General features: G+C 43.6%; 1 long non-coding RNA gene across 1 annotated transcript in view; it reads left to right on the forward strand.

The window, feature by feature from the left end:
• LOC128756278 (uncharacterized) overlaps nt 1-16,000 on the forward strand; it is a 31,366-nt gene extending 15,366 nt beyond the window's left edge. Inside the window, exons 3-4 of the long non-coding RNA XR_008414210.1 lie at nt 682-751; nt 3,845-16,000. This is a non-coding gene — a long non-coding RNA (uncharacterized LOC128756278). The remainder of the gene's footprint in view (nt 1-681; nt 752-3,844) is intronic.
• Nucleotides 16,001-21,685: the final 5,685 nt, after the last annotated feature.

Raw genomic sequence — 21,685 nt, forward strand, 5'->3', positions numbered from 1 at the left:
TTTGCTTCACTCTTATCTCTGCAGCCAATCAAAGAAAGCTATATTCTGCAAAAGGCCACCTGTGAGCATTTCAGCCAAGATAACAAAAACAACATTCTCTGTGAGTTACATAGATGGCCATGGCTGCGACGCCCACCCTGTTCTCCTCTGACCTTAATATGTTGTTGCCTCTTTCTACTGGAGTGACCCTGCTTATGACAGAAATGTCAGATATGGAGGATTCTGAGTCATGCAGGGAAGCAAACATCCTTTTTTTCAGGTTTACCACCACATAAAGTCGCGCTTTCCCGTTATCATGTGTCTTGTACATTTGTTATGAATGGACCTAGTGGCCTTACCTGGCAGGACTCAGCTTTTTCATTCGATTTGGCAACGCTGCTATTGGGCATGAATCCCACCACAATAAGGAGTATTTTGGAGTGATGTCTTGAAACAAACCTTGAATACAGTTCAGAGTAATGAGAACAAGACATTGAACAACAGACATCTCCTTTATCTCATTGCTTGTACCTTTGCTGTGAGGTCAGGCTGCGTGAGGCGAAGATAGTGGTTAACCTCAGTCTATTACCTGAGTGCCTGGGTATCACAGTGCAGACTGCTTCACTGTTTCCTCAGTCTATGTTAAAACATACTCCAGATGGATCCACAATCACTCAAAGGCGTGTTTTTTCTGTGTTCCAGACCACATGAGGTCCAGGAGATCAACGCTCCATGCCAAGCTAAGACAGTTATGCTGTAGTCCTGTTCAAATGTATGTTGGTTGTATTACTATTAACTACATTACATCAATTCTGTACTGTACTTTAAACACTACTATCTGTGCCATCTGCTGCTTCAAAGACATGAAAGGTTTTTGCTAAGATCACAGCAGTTTGGTCCATATTCATGACCGGCACCTCATCAATAAGTCTCTTTAAAATCCAGTGAATTCATGTGTGGAGAAGGGTAGCAGCCAAGGAGCGCTGCCTTTTCTGTAGCACACATGGAAGGGGTCAAATCTATGTGCTTAGAGGAACCTTTAGAACACTAGGGTGCTCATTCATCAACCAGGCATGTGCACATATATCAGCATATTGAGAACCATTCCTCGCCATGGTATTGATCCACTTGTACTTGTGCTTAGGAAGGCGCTTAAATTTCCGCACAGCTCTGACCATCTGACACACAAAATCTAGTGGCAAAACGCTGAAACCACAATTGACAGTTAACATAGAACCACCAGATAATTGTCATATTTAATACATTCAATAAAAATGTCTGAATATATGTTGAGGAAACAACACAGCCCAGCTTTTTATTTTGCCTGCCGCATGACAAGATGATGGCAGAACTTGCTGTAAGCGGGTGTCTGTGGCATAATGCCACATTGTTGTAAGTCCCTGATAATGCTAGTAATACACGAGTGAAAGGGTGTTGCTTGTCCTCCTCCAGTTGCAGATACCTCGTGTCTGTGGGCTGCAACGTGTTTGGCGCGGAGTTTGATGACAAACCTTTCTTTTTAACATCTCAGAGGGCGATCTTTCCTCCCACCCAACATAATATACAACACTTGTTCCATTCACCTACGCAGTTATTGTTCCAAACTTCATGGTTTGCTTCAACTACTCCTTATCGTTACACGATGATTTTGACACACATAGGGGTTGTCTTAAAGGGGCTGTTGCGACCATATATGGTAAATCGGAGGTTTGCCTGAATTCTAAAGACCCTATCCGCGCACGAACATGTTGCTTCCAAAGAGGTGGGATAGAATGTCTGCATACCCCCTTGCAAGCTCCACCGATCACCCAGGAAAGACTTGAAGGGAAGGGTGACAACGGTGGACGTGTTTGTGACACTGAAAATGAAGCAGCGATGGCTGGTGCAAAAATCAACCAAAGAGGAGACTCTAACTACGACTGAGCCAATCCTCAAGTCTACCATGTATTTATTTATTCTCAAATCACCTTGTTGTTTACATTTCTTTTACATCTTAAATCCAACTGAGTGACTGTCAGAAAACATAACTCTCCTTTAGGGGGTGCAACGTTCAGTAACCGGTGGTTTGATTCCGCTCCGCTAAGCAGACATCCAAACACTGTCGCCCCGTCGCAATAAAATAAAATGAGAAGTGATTTTTTTCTTTTTTAAAGGCAATGACACATTTAAGTGGGAACTGTAAAGGAAAAAGGACAGCACCGCTGCATGTTAATTTGAGCTTGATAGCTGTGGGAGTAAGCTGGCGATCTGAATCTGCATCTCTTATGCAGATAATAGTGAGCTGAAATCCTCAGTGGGATCCAACGTAAAGCAAAGAGAAGATCACAGACCACCCGCAGTTATGTGGTGAAACGTGCTTGATCCCATTTTAGATCTTTCTGTGGATATTAAACCTCCATATGAGGACAGAAACAAATGTTTCCATAAGCTATTTGTTCATAATGTATAGAGCACAACACAGTTTTGCCATCTGAAATGAATCCCACAAATGTGAAAATGCCGAAATTTAGGATTTGTTGAAAATATGTGAAGAAACAATGTTTTCGAGGAGCAGTGCCCATGCAGAGGAGTTCTAGTTCCAAGCTACGGCCCGCAACACTACCTGTATCCAGTACTATGAAGGAAAAACTATGCATACCATGATAATGTCACTCAAAATGGCAGGAGAATATGAACCACTGGTTGTCAAAAGCATCATCATTCCCTTGGATTACGACACCTGAGGACATGTTCAGTGAAGCTGATGCACTTTTCAGAGTCAGTACCTCAGGTATGGGTGTGTGTGAGTTAGGGAGCTCCGTGGTGACTGAAGTTTGAGCAGAGATAAGTTTTTACCGTGAAGTCACAGAATTTAATGAGCTGCAGAGTGTATCAAACATGGGAGGCTGTTTGACTTTGAGAGACTGGAGGCAGACCACACGGCACTAAATATCTCCAACTGGGAGGAAGAAATGAATGTAAATCTCCCGGACAGCTTCTGAACTTCTTGGCAGGAGCTCACGCAAACCGCTACTGAGGCGACAAGTTACTCCAGTTGGCTTCTGATGTATGGGCTACAACAGAATTCAGCGTTAAAGGACCTCAAACACAGAGCAAGAACATGGCCCATCGAGTTCTTTCCGTCTCCATATTGGGAGTTTGTGAAGTGAAAACATCAGGCCTTTTTAAATCATTCAAATGGCAGGAGAGGCATGTGAAAAGAGAGCAAGCTGTTTGACTATAAAAGTTGTGATTCCTTTATAAAAAAAAAACTGAACATATTTGCGCTTCATCCCATCCAAGATTGCTTCTCAGCGGAGGATGAAAACGTTTTCAATCAAATATTGGGCCTTCGTTGGGCTATAAAGTGCCCAGTGTAATCTCCTATACCTGCTGTATTGAATGGTTTTCTGGTAAACACCAAACCTGAATGGCTCAACAAACAACAAAGGCTCTCACTAAAGTTTCTGTCTGTCACCTCAGCGTGACTCAGCGTCTTGGTCCCAAGTATCAAGTTGGTGGGTCTCGGCGGGATGAGTCATAAACCCGCAATGTCATTTAGTCCTCACCCTGATCTGGAGTCTTCGCACGGCACCAGTGAAGGATCAGGAGTGAAAGCTTTCAATTATCTCTGCCAGCCCGCCATATGGGCGCGCTTTCATAATGACTCCCGCTGCTTCTTTAACCGTTGAATTCTCTGTGGAGGACAAACGCAAGATCACTGCAGAGGCGTTTATAGTTGAACAAGGTCTCATTATATTGTTTAACTCCTCTTTTGTGTCAGTGACTGACATGAAGCTGTCATTCACAATGACGGCGCAGAGATAAATATGTAAGCTATTTCAAAAATGCAACAAAATCTCAACATTACACCTTTCTTTTGCAGCGTGCGAATGAAGTGCTGAATCAGTGTGGTACTGAAGACCAGTATGCAAGGGTTGTGCCAGAGACATTAGTGAGGCGTGAGGAGCGACGGGGGCTTCAAGGTGAGAGTAGGATTATGTCTGGGATCGGGTTTTAACCCATTCCTGTTTGCAGTTGTTACGGACAGAATGACACAACAGGTAAAAGTGGAGAGAGTTAGGCATGAAAGTCAGAAGAGGCAATAGTCTGAAATGGCTCCTCGCTACCTGTCAACTGCACATATTCTTCTTCTACTTTAAACTTTAAGCGGAAAAACTAGAGCGCTCACAGTGACACCCTTTTTTATGAGGGTGAATCATTCATACTGTGGTTTTCTCTCCACTCCATGTGAATTTGGGACAGTATTATACAATTGGGCTAAGCCGCTTAAGCGTAGCTATTGCCTCAGTCGGGCTGCTCTCCGCATGTGACCATAGTCACTGTTTGAACACGGAAAGAGGGAAGACAAGGAACACTGAAGAATGTTGGAAATGCTGGTGCCTAACATAAGAAAGGGAGGATGATAAGAACATGATGAGGGTAGTTGGGGGAGACACAAAGAATTCAAAAAAAAAAAACTCAGCAAACAGCCAGATTCTCAACATTCTATTTTGATGCTCAGTAAATGACACCCATCTGTCAAGACTTCAACGAGACACCTCCATAAAAATCTCACAAACAACAACGACCAGCTGTCATGTTTTCATTTTCCCCAAAATACAAGTGCTTTAAGGTACTTACTCCTCTCAGTCTGGAGACAGGTTTCTACCAGGAATGACATATCAGCCATTTCACTGAGTGATGCAGGACAACAGCATGGGCAACAACCACAGATGAACCAGCAATGGTTAGTAGTCACTGTCAATAAGCATTAGGGATTCTTGGTGCCCACAAATCAGCCAGCGAGGAGGTTCAAAGCTTGCAGCTTCAAAGCTTCAAGAAAAGTCCACCTTGATATTGAAAAACAGGATTTGGATATCTGGATATTTGTATCACCTCAATTGGGAATCGCAATACTAATATAAATCTTTTAGTGAAACCGGATTGTGATGAAGTGACAAAATGAAGACCCACATGAGAGGCGGCCAGTGATGGGCTGGTTGAGGCTTCACGAAACAATGTTCTCATTTTCAGAGCACAATAGGTGGTGTTCTTGGTTTAAAAAGGACGTGTGGTTCCAATGGAATGGTTGTTGTAATCCATATATTTTAGAGCAGAGAGTGACATCTAGTGTGCTTTAAAAAAAGAGGACAGTGTTTCATGAAGCCTCAAAACCCATCACTACAGCGGCTTCAAGGGTGGAGCATGTCAAAGATTCCCATCAGCGAATACCAAAGGCTGTGGAACATGTTGATATTGACAATAATATAGGCAGTGTTGGCTCTGACTTTATTTGATGATTGAGCCCCAAGTGAAATGTATTCAATGACTAAGTAAAGTAGAAGAATTAACTTTTTTTTTTAAGATTTTATAATCTATTCTTGTCACATTTAGTTGTCCGTCCAGCCGATTCATCGTGACTGTTCAGTGTACTTTCCTCACCACTTGCTAAACCAGTTGCCTTCAAACTTCCCTGAGAGTCTTTCCAAGTTGAGGAACACTCATAGCAGGTCAGATGGGTTTGGATTTGAAACCAGCCAACTGACCAAGGAATGTAGGACAGTGAAATCAGCTGTGACCTCTTGAATCTCACAAATTCAAATACCTGAAGTGTCCAGTGACCAAACAGATATGCCTTGACACTCTCACTGAGCTCTGCCTGGCTCAGAAGGCTCTGGCCTTTTTCACACTCAGACGCCTCTGGAATTTTTGCCACATGAGTGTTCAACATTCATATTGCGGAGGATTTTTAATTTACATCAATATTTTGATATTTTCGTTATGTTTTCATGTTTTGCATTTTTGAAATTTTACTCCTTTTTGTTGACATCTTTCTTTTATCCACCTTAAAAAATATATATGTGGAACTTTTGTGCTGCGTCTACTTTCAAAAATGTCTGCCACTTATTGAATATATCATGTCTATTTTAATCAATTACGGTTTTGTAAGATGACTGAGTCCAAAAGGAGAGACATAAGATCTCTTTGGCTTTCATCAGAAAAATGTAAAAGGAAGCATGAACCTCCGTCCAGCTGTGTCACGGCACCTTTACATGAATCTTACAATAAATCTTTAATTGATAGGTTCATAGCAGCTTGAGGCTTGATATATCAAAGTGTGTGACTTTGGCGACAGCTTACGACTGTTCAAATATGTCATGCGGATAATTAAACAGGAGCTCCTGCAGTGAGCTACAACCCACCAGAGACATTGTTGAAGCCGGCCCTGTCACTTCATGTCTCTGTTCAACATTCTTTCATCCGTTAGACCAGTGGTCCCCAGACCCCAGGCCGGGGACTGCTACCGGTACCAAAACGAGTAGGAAACAGCCGTCTTTGGAAAGTGTCTTTGTGAAGAGACACGACATCCATGAAGAAGAACATTTTTAACGGACAACAGGAGTCGTACTTGAAATATGGCTTTATCGTGGTCGGTGATTCCCAGGTGCCAAGCCCACAAACATGCAGAGGCCTTATCTGACAGTTCAATGTGGCAACTTCATACCCCACGGGCCGCGTTCAAATGGTCGAGCGTAGATCAGTCCGCGGTGATATAAAGGTTGGGGACCACTGCATTAGACAATGAAACGCGACGTATTACAATAGGACGGTGAAGAAGGTGAGACCATGACAGTGTCACAGAAAAGGTGGTCGGAAAGTGAGATTTGAGTTTTAAATGACCAACAGCATAACTGGATCTTACTCTGGCCTTCAAAAGCATTTTGAACTCTTGAGCCCTCGGAAAAGTTCTGAGCTTGTTGCCTTGATTCTCACTCCACTCAACTTTCATACATTTTATTTGCATATTTGCTGAAACTGTTTGACCTTCCTTGGAGTTGTTGCAGTCGCTTCAGTCAGGGTGATTTCGCTGACCACAAAATGCAGTCAATACTTCAAATAAATGTGGCAAAGCCCGTCTGGTATTTAAACATGTCATTTGCTCTAAATATCAACAACGCCACCCTGGACTTCCAAGGGAAAATTCAATCATAAAAAGAGACCTTCACTGAATAGCAAGTTTTGTCACAACACACTCATAAAATATTAAAACCAGTGAAGCCAAATAGGGCTGACGCTCACAGTTACTTTGAGGTGAGGTGAAAATAAATGAGCCGAGTGTAGACACAGCAACACTCAACCAACAGGTCAGCAGAGGTCAGCGAAGCTTCATGAAACAGGTGCCTTTTTATTTGTTGGTTTTCATGGTTGTTCAAATCCAATGAGTATAGAAGGTGCTGTCTCTGAAGGTGAGGACAGTGTTTCATGAACTAAGATGGTGTAAAAAGTGCATTCACAATTGTTTTTTTGTTCTTAATATGGACCACCTGCTAACAGCCCAGCAAACTAAATACTTCATGAGGCAGCGTTCAGTTCAGAAAAATTGAACAAAGCGAAGCATCACTTTTCAGATAAATCTCCTCAGATGTGCAGTAATCCCCCTGAACATCAGAGCATGGCGATAGTCTGGGGTGTTCTGAGCCCAGCTAATATCTTGTGACCCTGAATGACATTTTCACACCCCTTTTGTTTCAGATTAAAGAGGGTAATTACTGTAAACCTTCAGGAGCATGTACGCTGTTCTTATGTATTTGTGGAGATAAGAAACAAAACTGTTGATTCAGCGCTGGATTCCGTCAGGTGTTGGTGTGCCACTCTTTCTGCTCACACTTCTCTTGAATCTTGAAGAGAGACGGACAAGGCAGAATCTGAATCTGGCCTCCTTCATGTCCAGCCTTGTCAGCATCACTGAGTGGAAGTGCCTCTCAGTGTGGCGTTGCCTTCACTTCCCTCAGTGTTGAGTTGTGTTTGACAGCAGCCTGGATTCTGTTCCCCCAAATTCAGCATCAAGAGCATCCTTGAATCTTTTGCAGCTCTGCCGAAGTGTGTGATGATATTTCTGGAAAGAGATGACTCAGCCATTTTGGCCTCCAACACTGAGCTTCTCCTGCCAACAGCAGCAAGTTTCCAAAACGTTTTGCTGACCTTTGTGAGAGGTCACCCAGCTGATTACCATCATCATGGTCTTCCTCTTGAAACTCTATTGGATGAAGAGGGTCACACTTCTTGTGTCTGTGGAATTGTCACTGTATAACGCTGTCTATTTTTAATGAGGCACTCCTCACAAATTTCCCGAAATTGCTCCTGTCAGCGGTGAGTGACCTTTTGAAGAGGTCGGTCAGATGCCAGACTCAGCTGGATGATTCCTCTGAGGTCTTCTTCATGAAGCAGGCTGTGACCCCCTTCATCTTCTGAGAGCACACACACATCAACAGTCTCCTAGACTAGTTCATCCTGGTCCTTCACCAGAAGTGTCTCAGGTCTCATCTTTTCATGTCAATGTTTTCTGTACATATTTCCATCCATGTCATCCACTGTTGTGAACTGGTGAATACGTTGGATGAAAAACTTGTTTGTTTTTTTTCACGCACTTCAAGGGCTTCATTTTAAAAGGCCAGTTGCCTTGTTGCCCTGATTCTCACTCCACTTAACTTTCATACATTTTATTTGCATATTTGCTGAAACTGTTTGACCTTTCTCAGAGTTGTTGCAGTCGATTCAGTCGAATTCAAATAACCAGCTCATTGCACATGAACATCCAATCTGCACGGCAATGTCTGAAAACTCCATCACTCATCTGATCCCCTGTAACCTGTTCTTATTCTCAACCATCACAAAGACGGAATCAGTCTCAGTATCTATACTTTTTCAGAATCAGAATCAGAATCAAATTTATTGCCATGGTCAGGGGTCCACTAACTAGGAAAGTGCTGACAAAAATGTTTAAAAAAATTATATCATTTTTTTAAATAAAATTAAATAAATAGAATAACAACAAGGCTGTTCACGAATTCAACAGTCTGACTTGCCGAGGGGAAGAAGCTGTTCCTGTGACGGGAGGTTCTGGTCTGGATGGACCGTAGCCTCCTGCCAGAGGGAAGAGGAACAAACAGTCCATGTCCAGGGTGAGAAGGGTCGGCTCTGATCCGACCTGCACGTCTCTGGGTCCTAGAGGCATACAGGTCCTGAAGAGGTGGCAGGCTGCCACCGATCACCTTCTCAGCAGAACGTACAATGCGCTGCAGTCTGCACTTGTCCCTGGAGGTGGTTCCTAGGTAGCAGAAGGAGTCCACAATAGGAATAGGTAAACCAGCCAACATGAGAGGGGACATAGAAACTGTTACTCTCCTGAAGTCTATGACCGTCTCCACTGTCTTCTGGGCGTTGAGCTCCTGGTTGTTGTGGCTGCACCAGGACACCGGCCGCTTCACCTCCCTCCTGTAAGCCGACTCATCTCCATCTGAGATGAGCCCGATGATGGTGGTGTCATCCGTAAACTTGATCAGCTTTACGGACCCGTGGCTGGAGGTGCAGCAGTTAGTGTACAGAGTGAAGAGCCATGGAGAGAGAACACAGCTCTGAGGAGTGTCGGAGACAGTCGTCCTGAGCTGCACACGCTGACTCGTGTTGATCAGGAAGTCTGTAATCCATCTACTACCTAGCTGAAGTCTACAAACAGGATCCTGGCATAGGTTCCTGGGCAGTCCAGATGCTCCAGAACGAAATGAAGGACAAGGTTCACTGCATAAACAGAGACCACTAGATGGCACTCTCTGGTCTTTGGATTTGAACAACCAAATGAAATGAAAACGCTCATCACCAAGAGCGCCACCGACTGTGCTCTGAAAATGAGGACACTGTTTCATGAAGCCTCACCAGCCCATCACTGGCTACTCATACTGTGTCATCCAAGAGTTTATTGTAGTAAAATAAATACTATATAAAACTATGACATTGAAGCTGTGATTCTCGTGGCACTGCAAGAGTCAGAGTTAGATTGGTTCAACAATGAGCAGCGGCATTTCTGTAGGTGGCGCTCTCCGTTTGAAAACGATTCTAGGTTTCCGTAAAATGGTTCAATGTCAAAGATTTTGAGCGGAGAGTGCCATCTAGTGGGCTGTTAAACTGATGACACTGCTTCATGAAGCCTCTTCAGCCCACCACTAGTCATTCACACTTTGGACAGAAATATTCCATAAAAAAGTAATACCTGTGGAATTATTGAAATCACAGTAAAGACGCACAAAAGTGTGGATCAACTCGTCTGTTCTGCAGATATGTTTACAGAAAACCACCTAAAACAACCTTCGCCACCTTCAGCCACAGAATGTTTTCAGGAATGCACAGATCAATCTTTCTTCACCAACTTTCTGGTGAGGCAAAGGATCCGTGATGAAGGTTTAAATTGACTTTTCAGCCTCTGAAAGAATTATTTTCCTGCATGAGTCATCGCTAATTAGCGAGAGGCAAAACAAAGTGAAGGATCAGTGGAGGCTACAAAAGGAAGCTGCGCTTCTGTGTGTGGAGAACCGTGACCCTCCGGGCTCCGCCAGCATCTCCCACCAGAGTTAGAGGCGTTATCACCATCTCTTCTTGGAGAGTTTGTTATTGACCACAGGCAGCTCAGCAGAAGGCTCTTACTTATTATCGTCACAGCAGTGGAAGTTCATGGTCCAACGTACGGCGCTCAGTTTCATCTTTCTCAAACTTTGTTTGTCCAGCCTGCGTTGGTGTGCAGGGTTTATTATGATGGTGTGTCCGAGAAAGGGAGGCGGATGAAACGCCTAAATTGTTGCAGTGATGAAACGGGGGCTTTGAGTTTGTGTCTATTTGCGAGCTTTTTCATGTCTGAGCGGGAGGTAATTGACTTATTTGCACATCTGGGAGAAGCTGTATAACCACCACAACAATGACTGATCCTCTCTTTTACAAGACAGAGCTGGTGGAGCTGCAATGGACAGATGTGACCAACGGATATGAATATTTCATCATCAGCACGTACTGTTTGACTGTTCAGACACTGAAGCGTACTTTTACAATTTCATTTTTTTAAGCAGAGCACCACATTTGCTGTAAAACCAAAGGTTTGTTATTGAAAACAGACTGCTCTTGTAAAAACCAACGTCTCAGACAGACTTCAATTAATAAGTTAGACACATTCAACACGGCCTCACACTTTTCTTAACACATTACCACAACAAAAATATTTAAGAGAACTGCTTTTGAACCTTAGATTGTAAGGTCCCTGAGTGTGAGAATGTCTCTTCACATGCTTTGTAGCAACTAAAATGTGGATGGCGTGGTGCAGACAGCAGGGGATGGGTCTCCAAAAATGTTTCAAACAGGGTCAGATATGACAAGGGGAATGTGTGGGTGGCCGACTGTTTCCCTTGACATTTTTTGAACCTCATAAGAGAACCGCTACTGAACGGCTGAAATGAAAGTTTCCTTACAAATAAAACTGTTTCCATGTACCAGTGTAGCAGAGCTGCATAAGTCCACACCAAAATACTTCTGAAGGAAAAAGAGTGGCAGGGGAGGAAGGTGATATTTCATTAGTGCATAAACAAGGAACATAAAGAAAAGAAAAGTTTTTCGAGAGAGTTTGTGGCAATGCAGTTTAAAATCTGATCAAGGGTCGCGCACGCCCCCAGATCTGGACCTGCCTTTGTGCTGGATTTTGATGCCTCACAGTAGATAAAGAAATCATTTTAGACGGCACATTTACAATGCTAATACGTCTCCAGAGACGTGCTTCCACCGACCCCCTTTCATATCAGGCTTCTTTGTCTCCGGAGCTCCTCTGATAACACAATCTTTGATACCAAACTGGCAACGATAGTAAATGTAAACCGCCTGAATCGTTTACCTTTGTTTCACAAACACTTGATAGGAAGCATCTGGCTGAAGCGTCTGCAGCAGCAGTGATACAGATAAGACCAACCTGTGGTGCGTCGGAGTCCCCGCAGATATGTCGAGGAATTTAGGTCACAGCAGGTTTGTATCCTGGCTCGCGGTGCTGATAACACTTTGCTTCTGTAAAGTTTCTGTACACATCACTTCATGTTTTGGACCAGTGTTTATTGAGGTTGGAGCACACTCTGGACATCACCTTCAGTCTTGACTGATAAACGGTATTCAGCGCCGTCAGGAGGAACCTAACTAGATGTTGGAGTGAAGACAGAGTAGCTCCACTTCAAGTCTCTGGTGAATGGCTAAATACCTGAGGGTCCAACCACCGGCATCTTCCTCTCGTGATGATCCAAAGCTCATGAGGTCCAAGACAGGGGAAAGTGGCATTGCTTTTGACACTCTCTTTCACTGCGCCTTCACTTTGTGAAAATTCAATCGATTGAGAAACTAGCAGCAATGCCTTGCTCCAAATGTCACAACTCCAGCAGACACAGGCCACATCACCTGAAGACATGCCGACCATCCTCTCGCTCACCAACCGGAATATTAGCCACACCCATGAAATTTAAGAAGGAAAATAGATCTTTTCTTACATAAGCCGCACCGGTCTATATAAGCTGCGGGTGCTGTCTGTGCCACAGAAAATGCATAAGGATCACTAGTGATCGTCCAATTCTAGTTTTGAAACCGGGGTCCAGCATGATGAGACTGACTCATGCAACAACCTCGGCAATGTTCTGAACTTGAATCATGAACTCCTCCCATTTACATTTAAAGTGTTCAGAAAGCGCTGTTTTCACCCTCCAGTAGTTCGTCTCTGTTGGCAGAGCTGCGGACACGCTGGCGAAAACAGCGCAATTTGAGCGCTTTAAAGGTAAATAAAACGCCCGTGATGTCATCGGTTTGATGTGGGGATGATGCTCAGCATTGTTGCCAGCATGACGCTCTTTAGACTGTAAAAATGAGGGACGCTCCGAGAGACAGGAAGCAGCTTTTATGAAAGTTCCCACTCCAGACGTTTGCTAAACTTTCACACACACACAAAACAGCAGCAGATGTGCTCGATTCTGTCTTTAAACGACACCTGAGGAGGGCTGGTTAGCGTTCCGAATGTCACGCTCAGACTTTACGTGACAGACTGAAAAAGACCTCGGCAGTAGACATGCTGTTGCCAAGTGATCGGCGAGTCGGCAGGGAGGGAAGGAGGACCGGACGCATCACAAACCGTGGGCAGTGCTTCATCAGAGTGCTGGCTGTCACATGTGATTGGCATTGACAGGTGGTGATCGGCATTCACAGATGATATCAGACTTTTATAATGTGGTTGACCGATTGGAGCATCTCTAGCAAAAATCCATATATTAGCTGCATCGTTGTATAAGCCACAGGGTTCAGACCGCGAGACAAAGGTAGCGGCTTCTAGTCCATAAAATGCAGCAGCAGGGGTGTGAGCTGCTTGACAAGCGTTTTGGTTATTCTAGATCTGACAATCAAACGTCTGACAAGAAAGGTCTCCTCCAGCCTCTGCTGTTTGCTAATCCGCCCCGTAATCCAAAATGATGGCCGACGCGACTGAACTAGAAAAGTCTCCTGCTGTCAGATTGTGATCTCTGACAGTAAATCTTCACCAAAGCGCCGGCTAGAAAGAGCCGGAGTCGCTGTGATCCGCGGAGGAGAACAAAGGGTTCCAGTCAGGGGTTTGGACCGGCCTGGGATTACTGGGAGAGTAAAGCAGCTGCTGTGTCACTTCCACTTTCATTATGTGTCTGCTTAGTCATCAGAGGTTTAATCCTGGGATGAAGGAGCAGCATCAGGAAAGTGTTTAGCAACACTTAAAAGCCAGATGGACGCCTCGTGTCTGCAGAGGCCAACCAGGACTGATGCAGCGCTCGCTTGCTTTTCTTTGGCATCAAATCCCATTGTCAAATTGTTCCGACTCACTGATCCTTTTCTCAGTTGTAGCTGATGGACTGTTCTGACGTATGCAATCGTGTCGTCTGAACTTACAGCGGTATGAAAAAGTATCTGAACCTTTTGGAATTTGTCACATTTCTGCATAAAATCACCAACAAATGTGATCTGATCTTTGTCAAAATCACACAGATGAAAAAACACAGTGTCTGCTTTAACTAAAACCACCCAAACATTTATAGGTTTTCATATTGTAATGATTATAGCATGCAAAACAGACGGGGGAGGAATAAGTAACTGCACGTCGATCAGGACTAATCTTGGCCCATTCTTCTTTACAAAACTGCTGCAGTTCAGTCAGATTCCTGGGATGTGTGGCATGAATCGTTGTCTTGAGGTCATGCCACAGCATCTCAACGGGGTTCAAGTCTGGACTTGGCCACTCCACAACGTGTATTTTGTTCTCCTGAAACCATTCTGAAGTTGATTTACTTCTGTGTTTTGGATCATTGTCTTGTTGCAGCATCCATCCTCTTTTTTGCTTCAACTGTCTGACAGACAGCCTCAGGTTTTCCTGCAAAACATCCAGATAAACTTTTGAATTCATTTTTCCATTAATGATTTTAGGCCCAAACCATGATGGTGACGATGAGGTGTTTATGTTTATGGTGAGCTGTTCCATTTTTCCTCCACACATGACGTTGTGTGTTCCACTTTGGTTTCATCAGTCCACAAAATGTTTTGCCAAAACTTCTGTGGAGTGTCCAAGTGCCTTTTTGCAAACATTAAATGAGCAACAATGTTTTATTTAGACAGCAGTGGCTTCCTCTGTGGAGTCCTCCCATGAACACCATTCTTGGCCATTGTTTTACATACAGTTGATGTGTGCACAGAGACATTGGACTGTGCCAGTGATTTCTGTAAGTCTTTAGCAGACACTCCAGGCTTCTTTTTTACCTATTCTGCGCTGAACTCTTGGCGCCATCTTTGGTGGACGGCCACTCCTTGGGAGAGAAGCAACAGTGACAGACTCTCTCCATTTGTAGACAACTTCTCTGACTGTCGATGGATGAACATCCAGACCTTTAGAGATGGTTTTGTATCTTTTCCCAGCTTTATACAAATAAACAATTCTCGATCGCAGGTCTTCAGGCAGCTCTTTTGAGCGAACCATGGTGCACATCAGACAATGCTTCTCATGAAGACAATTCTTACCAGGTGTGTGTTTTATAGTGGGCAGGGCAGCTTTAAGCCACTCATCAGTCACACACTTGACTTAAATTGTTTGGTAAAAATTGGTTTCAATTGCTCTTTAAGTCTCCTTAGGCAGAGGGTTCAGTTACTTATTCCTCCCCCTTCTGTCATTGTTTGCATGCTACCACTGTAATTTCCAGATACCACTGCAAGCCTCGAATTTAAAAAAATGATTGACAGCATCAGTCATTCTTAATCTGAAACGGCTGCCCTTTATTTAGTTTGGTTTAATAAGTCACTGAACATGGACCACTCTGATCACAGAGGAAAATATGGTTTGGAACAGATAAGAGCTCGCTGAGATCTTTCCTACACAAACAAAGAGAACAGACAAAAGTACAGAGTACCATGCAGTAGAAGCAGTAAAACTGCAGGGTTCCAGTTGTGACTGCTTATCTTCTGGATACAGCAGAGAGCCAGTTGCACACTGGGACAGATCTGTTTCACCATTTGAGTTTTTGAATATTAACTTGATAAACAATTCATCATACACTGTACTCACTTTAATTCTGTGCAAAATAATTGTACCCCGATGGGAAAGAAATATTATACACACTTCACTGCATAGTGTACAAGTCCAGTGAATTTGATACCACTTCTTCACCTATTTTCGAGTGGACTTTTGCCTCCAATGGTGACAGAGAAGTCACATAGGTTCAAATAGAGTAAAATGTTGCGTAACATTCCAAGAGAGTGGTTGAAGTAAGGCCAAAACATTGGATGTTTCATATTTTAAACTACTCAGAGTAGCCACTGTTTTCTTGGTTGGCAGCGCTGCAAATGCGTGGCCTTCTTATTGACCTTCATGATGTAGTGTTTTGGCAAAACATTTGGCTGTTTTGAAGAATCTAAAATATTAAACATAAATAAAATGTTTTGAGTGTTTTCTAGATACTTTTATGTCTTCATTCATAATTTTGATGCTTTTCAGTGAGAATCTACAATGTATTTACACTGTCATAAAAATAAAGAAAATTGAATTCAAAGACTTTGACTTGCTTTTAACTTTGAAACATAAACAAGCTGAAGGGCACATTCAGTGCCAATGTGAGTCACAGTCCTAAGATTAGGTTCATCAGATCCACGACCAACACGATTTGCATGACTTCAACTCATCGTCGTGAAGTCCGTTTAATTCAGTGGAGCAAAGATGAGACGCTCCAGTCTGCAGCATCGCTCACACATATAGACCGGGGCGATGTTATTGGTGGCATGAGCCATGTAAAAAAAAATTTTAAAATGTCAAATAAATCGCGCACACATTTCTATCTACGGCGCCTGAAATTTCGAGGAGGACCATGGTAAAATGTATGAATTTAAAAAATACAATCACAAGAGACATACACCGAACACAAACCAGCAGTCTTGTAACAGACAGGGATGTGCTTTAACCGCTATACTTCTGCTCAGTCACATGAGCAACTGTACATATTTGTAGGATGTGGCTCTTTTCAGCAACACAGTAAAACAATGTGGCTCTTAGCCTCTGACTGGTTGGCCACCCCTGGTCTAAACTTTTGGCCTGTACTGTAAGTGCACGAAGGAAGTAAGAACATTATGACCATCGTCCCCACCACCTGTCAAAAGTCAGTTTTTCCAATTGATCTTGTCCCCTCCACTTTTCCAAACTGACGACTAGGAGGGTGGATGCAAAAATCGAGGCAGTTGACATGAGTCTGAAGAAACACAAATCGAGGACAGAGAGAGCATACAAACTCTCTCTCTCTCTCTCTCTCTCTCTCTCTGTCACTTCCTGGTCCGCACAAACCTCCTCCAGCTCTTCCCGGGGGATCCCGAGGCGTTCCCAGGCCAGACCAGAGACATAATCTCTCCAGCGAGTCCTGGGTCTTCCCCGGGGTCTCCTCCCGGTAGGACATGCCCGGAACACCTCCCCAGGGAGGCGTCCAGGGGGCATCCGGATCATACAAACTCCACACTCACAATTGCCCAGAGGTCAGACCTTTGACCTTGGTGCTGTGAAGCCAACAAAAAAAGAGAAAGAAAGAAAATGTTGCATCTTCCTGTAAGAGCTAGTGTATTGGTAAGAGCTCATGAGGACAGTGACTTAAGATGACTTCACTGGTGTGCAGTGAAAACATGGCGATGTTTGCGGTCAGCATTGCCCATGCCACCGCAGTATATATATATATAAGGTGTGTGAGTGAGTGTGTGAATCTTCAACATCTTTCATCATTATTTGCAAATGAAGAGGCTCAGACTTGAGCTTATTAGATCATTTCAGAACCTTGTTAGCCTCGGCGACTGATCTAATTTAAGCGTCATAATTAACAAGTACTATCAGTTTAATGAAATCTGAAAGAGATGGTTTTTCATTTCAAAAAGTCTCTGATGACAAAGAAGAATGTGAAATGCAGGAGAGGTCTTCTGATGCATGAGCCGCAGTCAAAGAATAAATGCAGCATTTCAAACTCAATTCATCATCACCTGGCAGCCCATGAATCTTCTGTGCACGTATCCCAACTCTTTTTCGGCTCCTCTGCATTGGACAGGGTTTATTTAAGAATGATGTGCCATGAATTATATTGAAGCTGTTTTCTCAGCTCTTGCTGAAGAGGCACAGTCTGCTGCTCCCTGGCTTTTAGGAAGCAATGTTGATGTTAGCATGTTGTCATTCAGATAAACCGCAGATCAGTGGTCGTGTACATGGGGTCTCATTTACAAAGCAGTGCATAGATGCGCACGCTACCGTTGCCATATGCAGGAAACATATGACGTCCCGTTTCAGTTTAGAAATCTCAACCTATTCGAAAGGGGGCGTACAGATGAACATGCGTCTCAAACATTCTGCCCATATAAGGTCAGCAGTGAGGTGGATTCATGTGGTGAGGGAGGCACCCGAAGAAGGTAGTTTTGTGATCTTGTTTGAAAGTAAAACATACGTTGAGATGCCATACACCATAATATACTTTATTGAAAGTCAAGAAATGGCTTTGTGCTCTGTCAGTAATCTGATTATAAGATGTGGTGTTATGTCTTTCCTGTGCGAGTTCTGTTTTTTCCCATTCCACTGCATTTGATGAACAAGGTAAATATTCATTTGGCCACTTCAGGCTCACCTTGCATCAAAGAACAAGTTCGGATTCACAGTGGAGGGAACTCATTTTACCCACCATCTTGTTGTTTTGCTCAGAGCACAAGGCTTGTGAACATGGGTTGGTAAATTCAAACGCTTTGTCTTTACTAAAACAGACTGATGCAGAGGCCACACCATGGATGATGCTGCTCATGCTTTATCCTTAGGACCCATGTAAAACTACCTCACACAGGGCGGGCACTCGATTGAGGAAGAGGAATACCACCCTATTCTGACTCAGAACCCTAGTCTCTAACTTAAGGCCCATTTATGATCCCTTTACGGACAAAAATGTTCCCGTCCATTTCAAACAATGTTACCGTCACTGAACACACGCTTCGAAGGGTTCTTTACTGTGATGTTGCTGGTCACCAATATATCCACCAGGGGGAGCAGCCCAGACTGTAAAGTTTATGTCGACAACAAACTCCAAAAGAAAACGTGGCGACTGTAGAAGAAGTGTTGATATACACTACTTGCAGAAAGGACGAAACGGAGTCAGAGTTGTAGGAGGTGGTGGTCGGTGAGGCCATTAAATCTCTCATGAATGGAGGACGGAGAATTCCCACCATTGTTATCTGGAAACGTGCAGAAATGCAGATGCAACGCATGGACAGAAGGCTCCGTCCGGATCCGGATCCGTGCGTAGCGTTGAGCATAAATGAGCCTTAACATGAATTAGGATATTAGCCAGAGTGAGCAGAAGAACCACATCATCTGCTCAGAGTTTCTAACGCCAACAAAAAAGTACAGGTCTGACACCAGCAACATGGGTTCTACAGATGATCTGGAGGATGCTTCTGAGCAAAGAAAGTCTGAGCCTCTGTGGAACCTCCAGTGGAATTTGTTAGAGAGACTATGTGCAGTATTATTTACCACCTTCTCTTGCAGGGTCACTTTTAATTTTGACTTCAGAGGAACAACTCTCGTAAGAGGGTGTACTCTATAGGCGTTCCCAAGCCAGGGTGAGTCTGGCTTGTGTGGACTTCTCTTCCAGGCTAACTAGATCCCAAGATACACTGGCTTCTGCACTGGAGCTGCTGCCTGTGGAAGCGATTGGTCCATCCACCGCCTGCTGAGAAGCTCACCCCTGCTGCGTTCTACTGCAGGGGACGTAACAACCGAATCAGCTTTCAAAGCAGCAAGATACTATCCCCAATAAAGGTCGACACCCATCAGGAGACATCAGCTGGAGCCATAGCAGCAGCTTCAGGCTCTTATAGGAAACAAAACTGAATATATTCCATCCATACGAAGACGCCTGCCGGCATCGACCAGCGAGGGGTGAGAACCTCTTTTGATGGGCCATGTTTCATTCATTGACAAAACTGTATTCTGGTGGGAGTTTCAGAATAAAAACATGCGTCTTAACCTTGGTCAGCACGTCAATCACTGCGCACAAGTTTCATGACCCAAAAGACAGATAGTCATCATTACCTTGAGCTACCCTGGAGTGAGAGAGGAAAGGAGGTCAGTGGCCATTCAAGGCCACATGCATTACAGCTCGGCCTCCACTTGGCTGTTTAATGATATATAAACTGTTGCTGGACAGGAATGATGAAACGCTGAGCCGCCACCTTCTCTCTCTCTCTCTTTCTCTCTCAGCCTACAGTCGATTCTCAACTGTGAAATGGGGCAACCAATATCTTATAATGAGCACATTTGTTTTGCAGTTTTCATGAAACACAATGACTGGCAAAACTAATTCCTCCAATTCCGACTGTTGCCTATTACGAGGCCGTGTGAAGACAAGCAGCAGCATCATTATTTCCGGGGTGAACACAGGCAGCACAGAGATAGAGCTGTGCACACACACACACTTCCCCTCATTACACTCCGCACCTCATATCAATCACTAACACTTAATGTGGTTCCGACATCAATCATTTCCCTGGGACTAAGGTGCCGCCTGTAGTTTCGCTTTTGTAACCAGCAGGCTCGGAAAACAATGTTAACCATCATCAATCTATATGAGTTCACTAATTCGGGCCCGTCAGTCGTACATTTTTCTCACCCAGGTTCCTACTTATCCAAACAAAAGACAGACAAAGACAGAGCTCACCCACACAACCATCACTGTGGCATCTCACTTGACAGGAGTTCCCTCCTGCTTGGACATGTCTTGGTCATTTCTCCCAGATGACCAAGCTCCCTCCTCTTCTCTAGGTGCAGAGCAGGGGTGGGAAAACCGGTCCTCCAAGGGCTGGTGCAGGTTTTTGTTCCAACCGATCAAGCACACACAGTGAAACAGGTGTCTCAGCTGACACCTGACGCAATAACATTTCCAAAGGGGCAGGTTATTTATTGTGACCACTGAAATGAGCCGTCAAACCCGAAGAAAGGAGGGTAAGAGAAAAACGAAAATAAAAATCAAGTGTTCATGTGTGATGATGAAATTACACTTTAAAATGCACAGAAAATGTTGGTTTGTTGTGTTTTATTTGATTTCAACCCCATTCCATTTAGAGATTCTCAATGTGTCTCACACATTTCAAAATCTACTTTCAATTCTGTATTTTAAGGGACAAGAAATACTCCTAAAGTAGCCAACGGAAAAGACGAACAATTGAAGAAGAAAGTGATGTTTCAGTTGCTTCATAAAGAACAAAAAACAATGCACAAGACAAAAATGTCAGAGACAATGTCACTTTTATAGTTTTACTCCGACTCCAGGAGGGCCTCATAAATACAGTCTAAGGGCCACATTTGGCCCCCACGCCGCACTTTGCCCAGGTCTGATCTAGAACCACGACGAATGCTTATACCTCCATGCTATTTTTTATTTATTTATTTATTTATTTTTCCCTCATACCAACCATGGAAGGTACAATAAAAAATTGTAGGTATGAAACTAACCTCAGAAAGTTTTCCATCATCTCAGGACTCATTTCCGAGTCAAATTCAAGATGATGGCATTTATGCATTCTATTTGTGGGAGAAATAAATGTTATCAAGCCACTAGAAGTATATTTCAGTCTGGTAGAATATGAACTCTCGTGTTTTTGTCAATGGCACGTGTTCACTAAAAGACAACATGCCTTGACTTCAAAATACTGAAAGCGTTCTGCTGGTTACTGTGCATCTATGTGACATGTTATTTTTCATTTTACATGAATTCATACGAACATTACACCAGGATTATTAAATCATCATTTCATCTGTGAAGAAGAGACAAACTACCTGCCAAGAATTCAGTTTCAAGGCTGGATGACATTTGCGTTCGGCAGAGATGAAATACAGAATCCATTAGAGAGTGATATTTTTAGTGGTCTGTCAATAGTTTTCAAAAGACGCTGAAGCGTCCAACGATGTCTGTTAGAAGAAGGCGAGGTGTCCACGGAGACGCGTGACTGGACCGTGAACTCCCAGAGCTCAGAACAGAAGATGCAGCAAAAAAAAAAAAATATTGCGCTGAAATCTTTCTGCTGAAGCGAAAACACAGCTTGCAGATAATGACGCTGACAGAGGAGCCGCCTCAGACCTTCAAATATGTTATCGGATCTGGTAAACGGCAGGAGGGAAGAAACATTTCTTTCAATTACTGCAACGCAGCACAACATAAATAATTGACTTGTCCGCCTCCTCTTCTCTCCTGCTGTGTTTCTAGTTCTCCTAATCCCAAACCTTTAATTCCGTCTCTCCTCCAAATAGAATTCCCTGCTCTTTGGCATCCTTCCACCCGCTCCCTATACTGCTCTCTCTTCACTGAAATAT

This window comes from Synchiropus splendidus, chromosome 3, assembly GCF_027744825.2.
Source record: "Synchiropus splendidus isolate RoL2022-P1 chromosome 3, RoL_Sspl_1.0, whole genome shotgun sequence".
In the NCBI taxonomy this organism is placed as follows: domain Eukaryota; kingdom Metazoa; phylum Chordata; class Actinopteri; order Syngnathiformes; family Callionymidae; genus Synchiropus; species Synchiropus splendidus.